Source organism: Lagopus muta, chromosome 1 (assembly GCF_023343835.1).
Source record: "Lagopus muta isolate bLagMut1 chromosome 1, bLagMut1 primary, whole genome shotgun sequence".
Classification (NCBI taxonomy): Eukaryota; Metazoa; Chordata; class Aves; order Galliformes; family Phasianidae; genus Lagopus; species Lagopus muta.
In genome coordinates this window covers 60,131,506-60,144,022 of record NC_064433.1, presented here as the reverse complement: position 1 = coordinate 60,144,022, position 12,517 = coordinate 60,131,506, and the positions used below count along the sequence as shown (strand labels likewise).

The following is a 12,517-nucleotide window of genomic DNA, read 5'->3' as shown; positions in this document are numbered from 1 at the left end:
TGACCTACGAAGAGAATCAACTGTAGCTAAGGAAACAACACTATGAAATGACACAAGCTTTGCCATGTATGAAATACAAAACCTGAAATCTACTTTTATTGTGTGCTAGGCAATCAACAGTTATTCAAACCTTTTAGATCACCTTTTGTACATTCAGTAAATGATTTGCTCATGAGTTTGCATTTAGTAGAGGATGTGCTTTACGTTAGTGAAGGTCTATTTTAAACCATTTTGACTACTCAAAATCCCAGTAAGATTTCAACACAGCACAAGGTTTCTCAATCTTCACATCTACACCAACAAAACACCACCCAAAACAATGACAACAAAAAAGCAAGGACACTCAACATTTTCTGTTAGCCAAGGAAAGGTCACAGTTAGCAGATAGCAACCTCAAACACAGAAGGAAGCTGTATCTGATGCAGCAGACAGCCAACCTTACAAATCCTTGCTCGGAATCAGGATTCATAGGGAACAAGGGATAAATCCATGAAGGGGTGCTTCAGAACCAGAAATAACCACTAGCTCTAAAAGTCCCTGAACAGCAGTGCTCCCCAAAGGCACCCAAGGAGCCAGCGGGCACTGCCCTAATGACAAGCTGAAATGACTCACCTCCTTCCAGAGACTCAAAACACTCCATTTGCCTCAATTTTGATTATTCAATGCAGATTAGACAGCCAGTTAACCGATGAGGATTTCGAGCTTGTTCAATGAATAGTATGCAGGCTGTCACGCAACGCTTTGATGCCGCAGATTTCTACTGACTCTCAAACTGAGCAGTGGTTTAAGGCAGAAGAAAAATAAGAAATAAAACACCTCAACTGCCCACCAAATATCTGACATGTCATTGCAATTTTCCTTCTGAAGTGGAGAAGAGTGACTATACTTCAGTCACATCAACTTTATACTTACACCTCAGTTATAGACTCCAATTTAGAAGCCATGCTTGCCATCTCATTTCAGAAAACATGAATTTCTTGTAAGCCTCAGCCCTGAGAAACACAGCTTAGAACAACAAAGCAAAAAGCTCTTGAACCTTCTTTGCAGAGTAACACACAGCAGTTAATCACTAAAATACACCCCCCAAAAAAAACCAAGACTAACAGCCAGTATTCCTAGCCTCCATCTGTGCTGTCTGACAAACAGCTGCTACCGGATCAATTTCTCACCTCACCTTTGTCAGTGGTTCTTGGGCTTTACATTCAAGTTTAGGAAGTCACTGTCCAACATACCAATAAGGAGGATGTTAAAGCAACATAATGGCTTTTTATCCACTTAAAAGCAGATAATAAGTTTAGGCAGAAAGGAAAAGATGCTTAGTTTGTGTTACAGAGCAGCTATCAAGCATTTACAGTTGTTAAGAAAATGCACACGTTCCATTTAACTTAGAATCCCTCGATTCCTCCCCGAAGAAAACAGCTTCAACTTGAATGAAATTGTGGCTAGCTGTCTCTGAGTAAATATAAAGGTGCATCAGCAAAAGACCAGAAGAAGTGAGAATTTTTTCCACCATCTCAGCTTGAGCACTCCCCATAAAATGCTCAGCACAACCCCAGATATCCCATTTTAGTCAAACTCCCAGTTAAACAAGTACTTGTTAAGACTGATTTATTACTGTCAAATACATTAACCTGCGTGTTAATCTGCCTTCAGTCACAAAGACAGTCAGAGAGGAGTTTTATCAAACCACATACAATGCTGCTTTTGGTTCACCCAGCAGTTTCGAATTGGAGCTTCAGAGTAATCATCTATGACAAATATCGCAGCATGAAAACAACAAGGAATGCTGAAGACTTTTCCTGTGATTCACTGCCATTTTCTCTGCACTGTTTGATGGCATGTTGTTAGACCCCTAAAACCACTAAATGAAGTCTTGTGTTTATCTTAAGATCTTGTGTCACTGGAGTTGTAAAACACACAGCACTCAAAAGCCAGTTCCAAGATGACATTCATTGCGCCCCAGTGGCGGGGAGAATGTTTCTGACTTCATACAGCCCACTTCACCCATACTTCACATAGTACACAAAGCACAAAAGTGAGCTCAAACATTATGCTTACTGCAGTATGTCCAGTAAGTGCTCTGTATATTCCCATACAAAACTGAACACCCAATAGTTGTTTAAAGCTTCACAAAAAGCAGGATTGGTTCTCATACAGACCACTTGCTTACTACTACAGTCAACTCTCCAGACTACTTACCAGGCAACCTAAGACTGCCAGCACAATCCAACCAGAAACTCAAAGGCAAAGGGAGGCTGAGGACAAGCAGCCTTAGCACACAACTTGCATGTCAGTGACCGGATGGTCTGACACAACATGCTCATGCAGCTCTATCATTACCTGTCACATCCCCTGAAGAGGCAGTCTCAAATGCAAGCAGCAGTAATGCATATCTCCTGCACCTTTCCTTTTTATGTCTGCCTAGTAATTAACTTTAAGTGCCAGTAATTCCCAATTACTCCATCATTAGCATGACTAAATGCCATCCTATGGTAGGAATTACGCAGCTACGCTTTGGTCAACCCCAACCACCACCATCACCTGTGACTTTGAACATTCTAACAAATAATGTGCTTACAAGCTGTTCATTTATAACAAAGACATAACTTAAATTACCATCTAATTCTGGAGTCCCCTTGGCTTTAAATGAGAAAGTGTTCAGAATATCCTGTGACCTCAGAACAGTGCTTGTAAGGAGGGAGTACAGAGTTTTAAAGCAGCTCCAATCCCCACATGAGACAAAGCCTCTCTGAAAGCACTTTAGTCCCACCTGAATCTTACTGCTGTACTGCTAAAGGTACAGGAATGTGGAACTGTACCTCTTCAAGGATGACCACAGCCTGCACAAAACACTCATGTGAGTCTTGCAGGCACATGAGCCCTCAGGCACTTACATAATAATGAACTATTGAAAGGGAGCCAAGACATTAGTTTTCAGAGGAAAACAGTCATGGGTTCTGTGATCACGCTTTGTTTCTCACAATGACTTTACTGTGATGTGTAACAAGGGGCTGCTTTGAACCGCTTAACTGGTACAGAACAAGTCAGCTGGAGAGGGCTTGCATTGAAAAACAAGAAACTAATGTCCTCCTGCAAGCATCTTGTGCCACTTGTCCTATAGCATTTTAAGACTGCGGCTCAAAATCCAAAGCGACCACAGTTGCTTACCGTCGCAAAGAGCTGTACAGTTACATCAGCCCTGACCTTATCTTTTTGTTGTTTTTTTTTTTGTTTTTTTTTTTTTTTTTAATATTTGTTTTTCAGTATTGCCCCAGTCTCACGTATCATCTCCTTTTCCTTACACTGACCGCACACTGGAGTCCTTCCAAATCAGTTGATACAACTGGCATTTTCAACAGCATCACACGCTAGCTGGATATGTTGGACAGAAACCTTCTGCAACCGCTGTGAAACTTGCTCAGCCTCTCTTGCTCTCCATCAAGAATGAGTTTAACCTGAAATTGAGTTTGCCTTAATGCTGGGAAACAAGAAATACCCTACCTGTACATCTCGCACTAAGGAAGCAAGTCCAAGTTTGAGGAGAGTTTTTACAGCTACTGTAGCTAAAAAAACCAACAGACAACTCGATTTTGACAAGATGGCCCCGCTTACTGAATCAACCATTAACTTCCAGGTTCCAGAAATTGAAGGTTTAATTATTGATCTTCCTTGTTTACAGTCCTGGTTGATATAAGAATGCCAAGAAAGCCATGAAAAACTACATTCTTCCTGGAGGGTGACCTGCAAAGCGAACCAAGCAAACAAACTACCCACCTCTTTCTGCCTTTCACAGGAGTGAAATGAGCAATTCATAACCCTCAAGTAGTCAGAGAGATTTAGCATTCCTCTTCCATACCAAAAATATATTTGGAAATTGCCCCTTAGATACCTTACAAATCAAGTCTAAGCTACCTAGCAACTTCCTCTGCTGCATTAGTGTAGCTGCGAAAAAAAAATTCTTAGAGCACATTCTTTATTAAACTATTTTAATAACACTGCAGAATGAGTAAGGTTGCCAATTATTAAAAAGGTCGCAGCAGGAAGTCAAAGAATATTTGCACTTAAGCACAGACATTAAGGTTATCAGGACACAAGTGTTTTACAGCATTCTCCTCTTAGCTCAGACCACGCGGGTCATGAAGCCACTAAGTAAAGCTTTGGGTGACTTCATGTTTTTCTCAATTCTCAGCACATCCACCTCAAAAAATAATCCTTTTTGTTCTCTGCTGAAAGTACTGCAGGCAGAAAGCCAATGGTTGGCACTCTGTCACATAGCTACTTTAACAATAATTATTAATAGGCCCTTCTTTATATCTCTGGTCACATTCCATTAAGAAAAAACTGCCTGGGAGATTAAAAGTAAGAACAGGAGAATATTGCTGTTATCAACCTTGCAATGCTATAATGCTGTTCTACAAAAAGGAGGCATAAACAATTAAACTAAAGCAAATAAAGCCACCACCTGCAAAGCATGTGGTTTGTTGCATGCAAAAGAGGCTTATCACGAGTCATAAAGTCAGGCAGCATCAACTTACCATCACAGCACTAGAACCTGACTATACAGTGCATGCCCACAAATTCCACCAACTTAAGGACAGCAAGGCTTAAAGCATCCACCAGTTCACTCCAGACAAAAGCAACCCTAAATCACACAGAGGAGCCCACCAGAAAACACAGTGGGGGGAATTCTTCATCACAAAAGCATGCCCAAACTGTCAGCTGGGAGAAGCTGAAGTACATATTCAGCAGTGCTTAAGGTCAGGTCCAAGAAGCTATCCACTCTCTCGTTCCAAAGGCTAAAATAACTTTCCCTGAAGAAGGTAAAAGCTGGCCAATACTCTCAAGACTGATAACTGGTCTTGGCTATTCTTTGCACTGCATGGGTCTTTCAAACAGCTCCCACTGCATACTGGGAGACAGATCTAAGAGTTTCTAGTGCAGGCAGGAATTTTATCCTTCAGATTAAGTCTTCTTGAAGCCAGAGGTGTCATTCGCTCTCAGAAGACAACTTCTACTGCCTGTGTAGAGTTATTCCATTTACATCACAAGTTCTCCATTTCACAGAGACTCAGGAGCCACGCACAGACATGCTGGCTTGGTGCCCTTATTACACCAGCAGGCCCCAGGACATGACACCCACCGAGTGATTTGTACAAGAAATCAGACTGCAGAACTACATGAAGAAAAAGTTTCATACATCAAGAAGGTCTGTGGCATGTTCTCTCCTAAGAGCAGACTGTTTACTCAAAATTCATAAACATCCCATTTCCTAAATCACACAATAACATTTTGAGGAGATAAGCCTAGTCAAGCAGCAAGCTCATGCACAAGTAAGGAGCTAAACAGCAGCCTTACCAGAATGCTGTCATTACAACAGAGAGAAGCCCACAAAGGACTCTCACCAGCAAAACCACCCAAGAGGACTGCTTAGCATACCCAGTGATCCCCCCAGCTAAACCTATGCCATATAAGCTGTCATCCTCTAGACCTAAACAGGGCAGCACAACTGACCTCGGCTTTAAACAGGGTACAGCAGTTCTCTGCAATCCTCTGATCAAGTGGGACCAAAAAGATTGAGGAAAATTATGTTTATTTTGGTTGAGATAGAAGGAAATGAGGTGAAAAGGTGTGAAAAACAGCTTTCATGTACCTATAAATCAATGGGAGCACACCTTTAAATAAGCAGATGACCAGAACTGCATTTTAAAAAAAAAAATAACAGTTCACACTGTTTTACAATTCAGAGAGAGTGGTGAGGTGCTGGAACCAGGCTGCCCTGAGAGGCTATGGACGCCCCATCCCTGGGCATCCCTGGTTCAAAACCAGGTTGGATGGGCCCTGGGCAGCCTGATCTAGTATTAAATGGGGAGATCGGTGGCCCTGCCTGTGGCTGGGGGTTTGGAACTACACTAACTCCATGATCCTCCAGCTCCCTTCCAATCCAAGCCATTCTATGATTCCATGAATTCTTGTTACCTTGTCTGTGTGTTGTAGCACCATGACATCTGTAGCTACTGAAAGCAGAATTTTCAGCACAGAAGATCCCCAAAGAAGTTTGTAATGCAGTGTTCTACTCATTTTAAGTACTTCAGAACAGACCTCCAATCTATCCTACAAGTAAACCGTCTGCTCTCATTTGCTGTTCTCCAAAGGCGTCTCGGAGCCAAGGACTACAGCACTGCCTATTCCAACACTGCCTTCCCGTAAATAGCGCCTATTTTCTGTTCTCACAAGAGCATAATTAGCCCTGTTCAGAGCAACAGCAGCTGGCACACCCCAGCAGCAGACTCCATTGCACTTTCACAGCTGCTGAAAACTAGCTGAACCACACTGGCAGTTTTGCTGTCAGCCCAACTGCAACAGCAATAGTAAAAGCTGTGGCACATCCCTTCCGGAGAGGCCAGCTGCTTACTGCCACCCCAACTGCCATGCTGTGACATGCTGAGTAGCTGTTGCATTCAGAATGACTGTCATCGTGCCTTGAAAGTAAGCCTTGATGTTTGTCTTCAAACTGGACTAAGACAAATATTTTATTTTTGCATCACACCATTGATAAGAACTTTCCAGAGAACATATGTACTCACCGAGCAGCTCAGGTTTACAGTTACCTAATGATAAAAGCCTGAGTCTTACTGAGTTGTGGCCAGATGGAAGGCAAGAGGTCGTTCTCCTCAAAACTCTGCTGCAACAGGAGCTATGTGGAAATAACTTCTGCTTCTTAGTAATTTACATCCTGATCCGTAACATTTAACTTCAAAAATAAAGCATTCTGGGGGTTGGAACATACTCACATAAACAAGCTAAAGTTAAACATGTTTTCAGAAACCTTTTCTCTGAAGAAGCAAAACCAGTGCCAAGTTCGTTGGCACTGGTTTTATATATTCTTATAAATATTCTTATTTTTTAAGAAAGGATGTCTTGGTTGAACTTGCCTTGACAAGCCTGTTACTTCAAAAAGCAAAGAGAGACGGTCACTACATAGGGTACAACCACCTGAAATAGAACATCTTGCAGGAAGAACTCAGAGCTTTATTAGAGGATGGTACAACTCAGAGCAGCAGCCTTCCCCTTAAACACTGTCCCAAGTACATTTCTGCCATCACTACCAAAATCTTGTGCAAGAACATCGTTTCAAATCTACCCACACTGTCTGCCAGAAAATTCATTGAATGACTCAGACAGACTTTCAGATCATAAATACTCAGATTTGCTATTTCCATTTCAGAACTACTTCTATTTAAGCACTTGAATCACTGATGGCATAACAACAAAACAATCCAACAACTGCCTGAAGTTTCCTTATCAAGATTTTCCTCATGTACAGACACTAATGAAAGCAAGCCTTGTTTCTCCAGCACAGCATCTTGAACAATACAGTTACACAACCAGAAACCTGCAAAACTCACACTTTAACAACCTAGCATTGAGAATCTTTATACAGAAAAGCTTGACACGGCTCCTTGAATACTAACAGAAAACAAAAGATACTAACAGAGATCCAAGCATCACAATCACTGGCATTACATGCCCTGCCAATTCCTGCTAATCTTCCTTCATGACAAATCAACACAAACTCTCACCTCGAGCAAATGTAGGCTTTCCAAAGCCCAGCCTTTCCACCCTATATCCAGGAGTGGGGCTCAGGTCTGAGTCTCACCCATAGCTGCCCCAAACACAGCTCCTGGGCAAACTCACAAGAGGGCCACCAGTTCAGCAGCACTGATACTATTCCAGCAACGTGTCACAGACTGAAGTGGTGGAGCAGAGTCCTGTGTCTGGCTCAGCTGAAGGTTTGATGCAGTTTATGCTCCAACACCCATCCCATTTTACAGCGTGATTTTGATAAACCAGACAAAGTTGGGTTGCAGCTTTTAGCTCTGCCACTGCCCATTCTGATTCAGCACTAGCAACTCTTCCCCAGGGTTGCCACGATGAAGCTGCCAACAGCCTTACCAAGAGGTTTATTTAAAAATATTTAGCAATTAGCTCAGAGCAGGGAGTCATTGCTGTTTTAAGCAGCTAACTTTACACGTCCAAAACAGCAGCGAGCTTCCTGCAAACTGCCCACTAACACACACAGCATTTACACAGGATGAAGTGTCACAGGATAGCTGAAAATGGCACATTATACGTTCTCTCCATGAAGAGCAACAGCATAAAATAGTTGTAACCGGAACTGCCTGGTACCCCTACAGGAAGGGAGAAACCTAAAACACGATCACTTCCCCTTCTGCATAGGGGAAAACAATTCAGAACTAAAGATAGAAAGAGAGAGCAGGCAGTGTTTTATGACTGGCTGCACCCATAGCTCCATGACACACATTGGTCTGTCAGGCATTTTTGAAACAGCCTCGTTAAGCAGGAGCTCCAAAAGGACTGTGTAGAGGACTCTGCGGTGATTCTGGGACAGATCCATGAAGAGCACAGTCAAAGTATAACCTGGAATTCAGTGCTCCCAGACACCGACTGCAGCCAGGCACTGAACACAGAGCTTAAGTTACACTCTGGGACCTTGCCAGCTCGTGTGCAGCACAGTCTGTCCAGAGGACACAGTCAACGTTAAGGTCCATGTTAAGGAATACACAGAGAGTTTGCAATAGGACAGTTCAAGCACTAGAAGAATTCAGCACGGGACTAAGACTCAGAAGGATCTTTAGCTAAGGAATGGCATCTACAGCTTTTCCACTGTGACAGTTGCTTGTTTACATGTCTATGTACACAGTGACAAAGCCCTAGCACCAAAGAAGTTCCAATTTCACTTTAAGGGTTCTCTCACACATACGCTAACCCACAATAGCCACTAAACCAACTGACTTATTAGGTTAAAGCAGATCAAAAAACCCCACAGGCTGCTTGAGGAGCTCCCTAGGAGCAGCAGCTGTCACCAGGCTTTGGCTTCCAGCTGATTACCATCTTTCTTATCATCCCCAACGCACAGGACACGAGAGCCTGATTACCCCTCGGAGAAAAACAACTCGTAAAAAAGTTAATGAAATCAACTCTCACTCGGGAATACGAGGATGGCGGCCGCGCTGCCGCCCAATTCTTGTGTTCCCTATTGCTGAGAGCCGCGGTGTTTATATCAATACACACACACACCGTGCGGGCAGGGCTCCCACGCACCGCGCTATGTTTTTCCCCGCTCCTTCCGAGGACCCCAGGGCCCGCAGCCACCCCTCCACCCCGACCAGCAACAAGTGCCCTGAGCCGGGCGCAGGACGCGTTCTCCCACTCCCGACCCAGCGACTGCCCCGGGCCTACTCCCTCAGCCCCTCCGAGCGCCGCAACGTAGCGCCCCGACCGCCGACCCGGCGCCCCCCGCCGCAGGCCCGCTCACCCACCCAGCTCCCTACCCGGCCCCGCGGCGGGACGCTCCGAAGCTCCGCGGCTCCGCCGCTCACCTGGCAACGCGCGCCCTGGCAACGGCCAGCGCCCGCCCTGGCGCCCCGCGAGGTGCCGCCGCCGCCCCGCGCCGCCCCCCTCCTGCCGCAATCGCTACCGCCTCCCGGTCCTAGCGCGTCATCATCGCACGAGGACGCCCCCGCCAATCAGCGCCTCCCTCCCGCACCTGCGCGCCGCGCACCGGAAGGAAAGGCGGCCCGCTCGCCCCGATGCTTTTTGGGTGATGCAGGCGGCACCTATGGGGGAAGGGAGGGGTGAGAGCACCCCCCCCGCCGCCGGGAGCCAGCTCTGATTGGCGGTGACGTTTCGGCGGGCTTTTGTTCTCTGCCGGTGCTGTTACCATGGCACAGGCGGTTGGTGGCGGTTGGGGCTGATGGCACTCAGGAAGGGCTGTGCCTGGCGGCGTGTCCTGCCTGCCCGCCCGCCCTCAGCCGCGGGCAGAGGGAGCCGTCCCTGTGGCACTGCTTCCTACGGGTTTTGCGCGGGCAGTAGTGTCGCCCTTGGCCCCTTTATAGAAGCAAAATCATCCCTGTCAATCCGTGTTTGAAACACTGGCCCCGGATACCTACCAACATAAGATAAATATTCCCCAAAACCTTGTTTACAAAAACACGAATCCCTATTGTCTCCATTAAAATACGTCCTGTCTCACACATTCATTAACATCTTCAGGGTTTCGAAGGGAGAAGCGTCATTGCTACCCACCAAAACGGCCCTACTGCCCTTGTTTACAGTTTCATCAATCAAAATGCATTCTGACAGCACAGCAGAGAAGAGCAGCTGCAGTGCCCTGCTCCCGGCTCCACCCTGCTTGGCAGATGAAGCATTTCCTGCCCTGTGTTTCAGTATTTCATCTGTAAAATGGCGCTAATGAATTTGAGATGCTTTTGAGTTCCACTGGCAAAAAAATGCATGGTAAAACGACATGTCATTTTCATCTGTCATTTCCTGTCACTGTAACTTAAAGCAGACTCAGCCAACGGAGAGGGAAACTGAGACCGGAGCACTGTTTCATTAAATATTAAATAAACGGGATTAAAGTGGTTTATTCTGGTTCAAGAGCCTGTAAAGCAAAAACAAAAACAAAACAACAGCAACAAAAAAAAAACACCAAAACCAAAGATGTGCTCTGCCATCAAGCAAATGACTCATTTGGAAGGACACATTAAAAAAAAAAACACAAAAACTGAGTTATTACTTCTTGGGCATTTTTAGGTAATTCCTGGAGTTCAGAGCATTAATATACCATATTCATTGCCTTCATTCCTTCTCTGAATGTTTTTGTTCTAAATACAGTCCTGCACTTTGTGAAAGTAGGCAGCTCATTAGTTAAGTCTCTTATTGTTCCTGAGCAAGAGGGAGCAAATTTGCTTGTGGTAAATGAAACTCAGAATAATGACGGTGAATTGCAAAGCGGCTGCCGCTCTAAAGCCCTCAGCTGATAGGGGGCTGGCTGAACACTGATGCTGGCTGTGAGCAAAGCTGGGCTACAGTCAGTTCCAGCATAGTGCTTGTGACCTTCGGTGTGACACTGGCTCTACTCCACATCTGTTTGGTTTGGTTTTGTTGTTGTTGTTTTCCCTGAAAGGCATCATTGTAATGTGTCCTTGCATGGTAATGCCTCATCCTGCTCATCCTGCACCAGTCACCACGCTCTGGTAATCATGCAAAAGACTGACACAACTACATGGCATTCTAGGGACAGTCAAAAGACAAATCATGATTCAGAATAAAACTACCCTAGGGTAAGGAAGAGCCTGTACATTTTTCTTACAGGATATGCCTTATTTCAGCAAGCCTGTAAACTGCTTTATCCCCACTGGCGAAAACAGCTGCTGCCTTCTGTGTTTCCCAGGATGGCTGCAACCCTGTGACACCGGCGCTATGCAGCGCTAATGGAGACAGGGCCTGGGGGCAGGGGACTGGCATTACTATTTTACTGGCCCCCAGTGAACCTTTGCCTGCTCATTCTGTTTGCATTTCCTTGCAACAATCTTCCCTATCCCATGCTCATCTCATGCTCTGGCAGCGTGCCGAGGGGTGGTGTTCACTGCAGCAGCCAGCGTGATGGCTGATGGCAGTGCCATGGGGTCATCAAACCTGGCTCCCTCTGGACACATAGTGTGGGGAGGTAACTGTGGCACTCAGGTGGCCAACCTGATTGTCATGTTTCTCCCTCCTGGGCAATGTAGTCCCTGAGTCACTGCCAAGCCATGTCAGGGGCAGCCTGCTGTCTGAACGTTACCAAGGTTCAGCCTGCCAGTCTCAACCCCTGTGGGAAGAATAAATACAAAGAACATAGAGGCAGAAATTAATGAGCTCTAGCCCAAAGTGTAAACTCCCTCAGCGCAGAAGACACAAGGAGAGAAGCAGGAGTGGCAGAGCAGTGAGGATAAAAGACGGTGGCAGAAGTGATATCCTCCTGTAAAGACAGAATAGCCACAACTATTAATGGGATTCCACAAGAAAACTGTATGATGTCACAGAAGGCTTCCCAGTGCCTTCCTGGATGCTACTGAGAGCTCCAAACACATACCATCTATGGGGAAGGAAAAATCAAAATGAGGCTCTCTCTTAAGTGTAAAGAACAAATCGCTTTAAAAGATTAGCCTAGCTTTGGTTCTCCCAAAAAAGTATGAAATAATGGAAGTAAAGAAAATGATATGTTGGTAAAATCTCTTTCTGTATGTGCTATACAGACGCATTTCCATGGGTGTGCCAGTGGGCAGCCCTGTTCTCTGCCAGTGCACACAACACAACTGGCACCACTACACCTGGAGGACTTGTGTAAACCTTCATGCCTACGGTGTCCAGCAGATGCACAGCCCTGCCTCACTGGTCGTAAGGTCCTGGTCTGAGAAACTCTGAAACTGCACTTGTGAGGAACTGGTCTCCCATCACACTGCATCACATCAAAGGAGAGCTGCGGGCACCCTCTTGCTGCGCTCCTCAGAGCTGAGGCAATGCTCAGAGATCAGTGCTTAAGTAGGGTGTATTTCTTCCAGGGGCAGTTGTGGTGGAGAGGCATGGCTGCAGAGTGTTACATCTGTTCATGCAGAAATGGAAAGAATGCTTTGGCTTTCCCACTTACAAGGAAATGCTGGCTCTTTATAGA

The 12,517-nt window shown here is 45.4% G+C and overlaps 1 protein-coding gene across 3 annotated transcripts in view; it reads right to left on the bottom strand.

Annotated features, from left to right (window-relative positions):
* The window catches only part of ADIPOR2 (adiponectin receptor 2), a 42,623-nt gene extending 33,032 nt beyond the window's left edge, over positions 1 to 9,591 (bottom strand). The window contains exon 1 of one of the 3 annotated variants that reach the window (XM_048943098.1): positions 9,569 to 9,591. The gene's annotated coding sequence lies outside the window, so the exon portion shown is untranslated. Of the gene's footprint in view, positions 1 to 9,353; positions 9,516 to 9,568 lie in introns of those variants that run through there. The other 2 variants (XM_048943090.1, XM_048943079.1) reach the window with 2 other exon arrangements.
* Positions 9,592 to 12,517: the final 2,926 nt, after the last annotated feature.